General features: G+C 37.9%; 1 non-coding gene across 1 annotated transcript; it reads left to right on the top strand.

The window, feature by feature from the left end:
* Positions 1-225: 225 nt before the first annotated feature.
* On the top strand, positions 226-313 carry trnay-gua (transfer RNA tyrosine (anticodon GUA)). Its single transcript is given in 2 exon segments — positions 226-262; positions 278-313. It is a non-coding gene; the product is annotated as a tRNA-Tyr (tRNA).
* The last annotated feature ends 6,024 nt before the right edge of the window (positions 314-6,337 follow it).

The raw sequence follows: 6,337 nt of genomic DNA, 5'->3' as shown, positions 1-6,337 counted from the left end.
AATACGATCCTGCTTTTTCTGAATACGTATATTTCCCTTCGATAGCTCAGTTGTAAGACCGGAGGACTGTAGATGCTAAATACTGAAATCAAATGGAAGCAACCGGCCGAAACGGGGAAGGACTACCAGAATTCGGAGAGGCTTGTTTTTTTGTCAGTTGCTAAACGTTTTGCTACCTTGTGCACTAACGAATACGATCCTGCTTTTTCTGAATATGTACATCTCCCTTCGATAGCTCAGTTGGTAGAGCGGAGGACTGTAGAGGCTAAATGCTGAAATCCTTAGGTCGCTGGTTCAAATCCGGCTCGAAGGAAAATATTTTCGTCGGCCCATTTCATATCAATTCCAAGTTCTTTCGTTAAATGCTTACTCGCAAACTCTCCTCAACAATGCATTACAATATCAATCTAACATCAAATGCCAAGTGCAAAAATAACAATACAAAGTAATAAAACTCCTTGTGAGATGTATACAATAGAATAAATATTATGATTTATAAAATAATATATGTTCAATTATGATGACTGTTGTATAAGTAGTAAAGTGAGATGTAACTTGGTATAGCAGTTTAAATAGAGTAATAATTACTAGTAACAGCAGTGGTGACCTTGTGTGCGTGTGTGTCATGTATACCAAATAACAAATAAGTTGTTCTAAGATTCAATTAAAGTTCTGGTTTCAATTGATTATATAGGTACTGATTAATTGAATGACCAGAGTCAAATTCATAAGAGACCAAATGGAAGCAACCGGCCGAAACGGGGAAGGACTACCAGAATTTGGAGAGGCTTGTTTTTTGTCAGTTGCTAAACGTTTTGCTACCTTGTGCACTAACGAATACGATCCTGCTTTTTCTGAATACGTATATTTCCCTTCGATAGCTCAGTTGTAAGACCGGAGGACTGTAGATGCTAAATACTGAAATCAAATGGAAGCAACCGGCCGAAACGGGAAGGACTACCAGAATTTGGAGAGGCTTGTTTTTTGTCAGTTGCTAAACGTTTTGCTACCTTGTGCACTAACGAATACGATTCTGCTTTTTCAAATACATACATCTCCCTTCGATAGCTCAGTTGGTGGAGCGGAGGACTGTAGAGGCTAAATGCTGAAATCCTTAGGTCGCTGGTTCAAATCCGGCTCAAGGAAAATATTTTTGTCGGCCCATGTCATATCAATTCCAAGTTCTTTCGTTAAATGCTTACTCGCAAACTCTCCTCAACAATGCATTACAATATCAATCTAAAATCAAATGCCAAGTGCAAAAATAACAATACAAAGTAATAAAACTCCTTGTGAGATGTATACATTAGAATAAATAGTATGATTTATAAAATAATATATGTCCAATTATGATGACTGTTGTATAAGTAGTAAAGTGAGATGTAACTTGGTATAGCAGTTTAAATAGAGTAATAATTACTAGTAACAGCAGTGGTGACCTTGTGTGCGTGTGTGTCATGTATACCAAATAACAAATAAGTTGTTCTAAGATTCAATTAAAGTTCTGGTTTCAATTGATTATATAGGTACTGATTAATTGAATGACCAGAGTCAAATTCATTAGAGACCAAATGGAAGCAACCGGCCGAAACGGGGAAGGACTACCAGAATTTGGAGAGGCTTGTTTTTTGTCAGTTGCTTAACGTTTTGCTACCTTGTGCACTAACGAATACGATCCTGCTTTTTCTGAATACGTATATTTCCCTTCGATAGCTCAGTTGTAAGACCGGAGGACTGTAGATGCTAAATACTGAAATCAAATGGAAGCAACCGGCCGAAACGGGAAGGACTACCAGAATTCGGAGAGGCTTGTTTTTTGTCAGTTGCTAAACGTTTTGCTACCTTGTGCACTAACGAATACGATCCTGCTTTTTCTGAATACGTATATTTCCCTTCGATAGCTCAGTTGTAAGACCGGAGGACTGTAGATGCTAAATACTGAAATCAAATGGAAGCAACCGGCCGAAACGGGGAAGGACTACCAGAATTTGGAGAGGCTTGTTTTTTTTGTCAGTTGCTAAACGTTTTGCTACCTTGTGCACTAACGAATACGATTCTGCTTTTTCTGAATACGTACATCTCCCTTCCATAGCTCAGTTGGTAGAGCGGAGGACTGTACTGTAGAGGCTAAATGCTGAAATCCTTAGGTCGCTGGTTCAAATCCGTGCTCGAAGGAAAATATTTTAGCTGTCGGCCCATGTCATATCAATTCCAAGTTCTTTCGTTAAATGCTTACTCGCAAACTCTCCTCAACAATGCATTACAATATCAATCTAAAATCAAATGCCAAGTGCAAAAATAACAATACAAAGTAATAAAACTCCTTGTGAGATGTATACAATAGAATAAATATTATGATTTATAAAATAATATATGTCCAATTATGATGACTGTTGTATAAGTAGTAAAGTGAGATGTAACTTGGTATAGCAGTTTAAATAGAGTAATAATTACTAGTAACAGCAGTGGTGACCTTGTGTGCGTGTGTGTCATGTATACCAAATAACAAATAAGTTGTTCTAAGATTCAATTAAAGTTCTGGTTTCAATTGATTATATAGGTACTGATTAATTGAATGACCAGAGTCAAATTCATAAGAGACCAAATGGAAGCAACCGGCCGAAACGGGGAAGGACTACCAGAATTTGGAGAGGCTTGTTTTTTGTCAGTTGCTAAACGTTTTGCTACCTTGTGCACTAACGAATACGATCCTGCTTTTTCTGAATACGTATATTTCCCTTCGATAGCTCAGTTGTAAGACCGGAGGACTGTAGATGCTAAATACTGAAATCAAATGGAAGCAACCGGCCGAAACGGGAAGGACTACCAGAATTTGGAGAGGCTTGTTTTTTGTCAGTTGCTAAAAGTTTTGCTACCTTGTGCACTAACGAATACGATTCTGCTTTTTACAAAGACGTACATCTCCCTTCGATAGCTCAGTTGGTGGAGTGGATGACTGTAGAGGTTAAATGCTGAAATCATTAGGTGGCTGGTTCAAATCCGGCTCGAAGGAAAAAAAATTCTTCGGCCCATGTCATATCAATTCCAAGTTCTTTCATTATCTGCATAAATGCTTACTCTCTAACTCTCCTCAACAATGCATTACAATATCAATCTAAAATCAAATGCCAAATACCAAATAACAAATAAGTTGTTCTAAGATTCAATTAAAGTTCTGGTTTCAATTGATTATATAGGTACTGATTAATTGAATGACCAGAGTCAAATTCATTAGAGACCAAATGGAAGCAACCGGCCGAAACGGGAAGGACTACCAGAATTTGGAGAGGCTTGTTTTTGTCAGTTGCTAAACGTTTTGCTACCTTGTGCACTAACGAATACGATCCTGCTTTTTCTGAATACGTATATTTCCCTTCGATAGCTCAGTTGTAAGACCGGAGGACTGTAGATGCTAAATACTGAAATCAAATGGAAGCAACCGGCCGAAACGGGGAAGGACTACCAGAATTTGGAGAGGCTTGTTTTTGTCAGTTGCTAAACGTTTTGCTACCTTGTGCACTAACGAATACGATTCTGCTTTTTCTGAATACGTATATTTCCCTTCGATAGCTCAGTTGTAAGACCGGAGGACTGTAGATGCTAAATACTGAAATCAAATGGAAGCAACCGGCCGAAACGGGGAAGGACTACCAGAATTTGGAGAGGCTTGTTTTTTTGTCAGTTGCTAAACGTTTTGCTACCTTGTGCACTAACGAATACGATCCTGCTTTTTCTGAATACGTATATTTCCCTTCGATAGCTCAGTTGGTAAGACCGGAGGACTGTAGATGCTAAATACTGAAATCAAATGGAAGCAACCGGCCGAAACGAAGAAGGACTACCAGAATTTGGAGAGGCTTGTTTTTTGTCAGTTGCTAAAAGTTTTGCTACCTTGTGCACTAACGAATACGATTCTGCTTTTTACAAAGACATACAGCTCCTTCGATAGCTCAGTTGGTGGAGCGGAGGACTGTAGAGGCTAAATGCTGAAATCCTTAGGTCGCTGGTTCAAATCCGTCTCGAAGGAAAATATTTTTGTCGGCCCATGTCATATCAATTCCAAGTTCTTTCGTTAAATGCTTACTCGCAAACTCTCCTCAACAATGCATTACAATATCAATCTAAAATCAAATGCCAAGTGCAAAAATAACAATACAAAGTAATAAAACTCCTTGTGAGATGTATACATTAGAATAAATATTATGATTTATAAAATAATATATGTCCAATTATGATGACTGTTGTATAAGTAGTAAAGTGAGATGTAACTTGGTATAGCAGTTTAAATAGAGTAATAATTACTAGTAACAGCAGTGGTGACCTTGTGTGCGTGTGTGTCATGTATACCAAATAACAAATAAGTTGTTCTAAGATTCAATTAAAGTTCTGGTTTCAATTGATTATATAGGTACTGATTAATTGAATGACCAGAGTCAAATTCATTAGAGACCAAATGGAAGCAACCGGCCGAAACGGGGAAGGACTACCAGAATTTGGAGAGGCTTGTTTTTGTCAGTTGCTAAACGTTTTGCTACCTTGTGCACTAACGAATACGATCCTGCTTTTTCTGAATACGTATATTTCCCTTCGATAGCTCAGTTGTAAGACCGGAGGACTGTAGATGCTAAATACTGAAATCAAATGGAAGCAACCGGCCGAAACGGGGAAGGACTACCAGAATTTGGAGAGGCTTGTTTTTTTGTCAGTTGCTAAAAGTTTTGCTACCTTGTGCACTAATGAATACGATTCTGCTTTTTCTGAATACGTATATTTCCCTTCGATAGCTCAGTTGTAAGACCGGAGGACTGTAGATGCTAAATACTGAAATCAAATGGAAGCAACCGGCCGAAACGGGAAGGACTACCAGAATTTGGAGAGGCTTGTTTTTGTCAGTTGCTAAAAGTTTTGCTACCTTGTGCACTAACGAATACGATTCTGCTTTTTGAAGACATACAGCTCCCTTCGATAGCTCAGTTGGTGGAGCGGAGGACTGTAGACGCTAAATGCTGATATCCTTAGGTCACTGGATCAAATCCGGCTCGAAGGAAAATATTTTTGTCGGCCCATGTCATATCAATTCCAAGTTCTTTCGTTAAATGCTTACTCGCAAACTCTCCTCAAATGCAATATCAATCTAAAATCAAATGCCATTAATAAAACAATATACAAGTAATAAAAATAATCAATCTAAAATCAAATGCCAAGTCCAAAAAGAATAAATAGTATGATTTATAAAATAATATATGTCCAAATAACATAATAAAAGTTGTTCTAAGTTTAAATAGAGTAATAATTACAGTCACAGCAGTTAAATGTTACCAAATAACAAATAAGTTGTTCTCAATTAAAGTTCTGGTTTCAATTATTATATAGGTACTGATTAATTGAATGACCAGAGTCAAATTCATTAGAGACCAAATGGAAGCAACCGGCCAAAACGGGAAGGACTACCAGAATTTGGAGAGGCTTGTTTTTGTCAGTTGCTTAACGTTTTGCTACCTTGTGCACTAACGAATACGATCCTGCTTTTTCTGAATACGTATATTTCCCTTCGATAGCTCAGTTGTAAGACCGGAGGACTGTAGATGCTAAATACTGAAATCAAATGGAAGCAACCGGCCGAAACGGGGAAGGACTACCAGAATTTGGAGAGGCTTGTTTTTTGTCAGTTGCTAAACGTTTTGCTACCTTGTGCACTAACGAATACGATCCTGCTTTTTCTGAATACGTATATTTCCCTTCGATAGCTCAGTTGTAAGACCGGAGGACTGTAGATGCTAAATACTGAAATCAAATGGAAGCAACCGGCCGAAACGGGGAAGGACTACCAGAATTTGGAGAGGCTTGTTTTTTGTCAGTTGCTAAAAGTTTTGCTACCTTGTGCACTAACGAATACGATTCTGCTTTTTACGAAGACATACAGCTCTCTTCGATAGCTCAGTTGGTGGAGCGGAGGACTGTAGAGGCTAAATGCTGATATCCTTAGGTCGCTGGTTCAAATCCGGCTCGATGGAAAATATTTTTGTCGGCCCATGTCATATCAATTCCAAGTTCTTTCGTTAAATGCTTACTCGCAAACTCTCCTCAACAATGCATTACAATATCAATCTAAAATCAAATGCCAAGTGCAAAAATAACAATACAAGTAATAAAACTCCTTGTGAGATGTATACATTAGAATAAATAGTATGATTTATAAAATAATATATGTCCAATTATGATGACTGTTGTATAAGTAGTAAAGTGAGATGTAACTTGGTATAGCAGTTTAAATAGAGTAATAATTACTAGTCACAGCAGTGGTGACCTTGTGTGCGTGTGTGTCATGTATACCAAA

Source organism: Oncorhynchus masou, chromosome 26, assembly GCF_036934945.1.
Source record: "Oncorhynchus masou masou isolate Uvic2021 chromosome 26, UVic_Omas_1.1, whole genome shotgun sequence".
NCBI lineage: Eukaryota > Metazoa > Chordata > Actinopteri > Salmoniformes > Salmonidae > Oncorhynchus > Oncorhynchus masou.
This window is presented reverse-complemented; position numbering and strand designations above follow the sequence as displayed.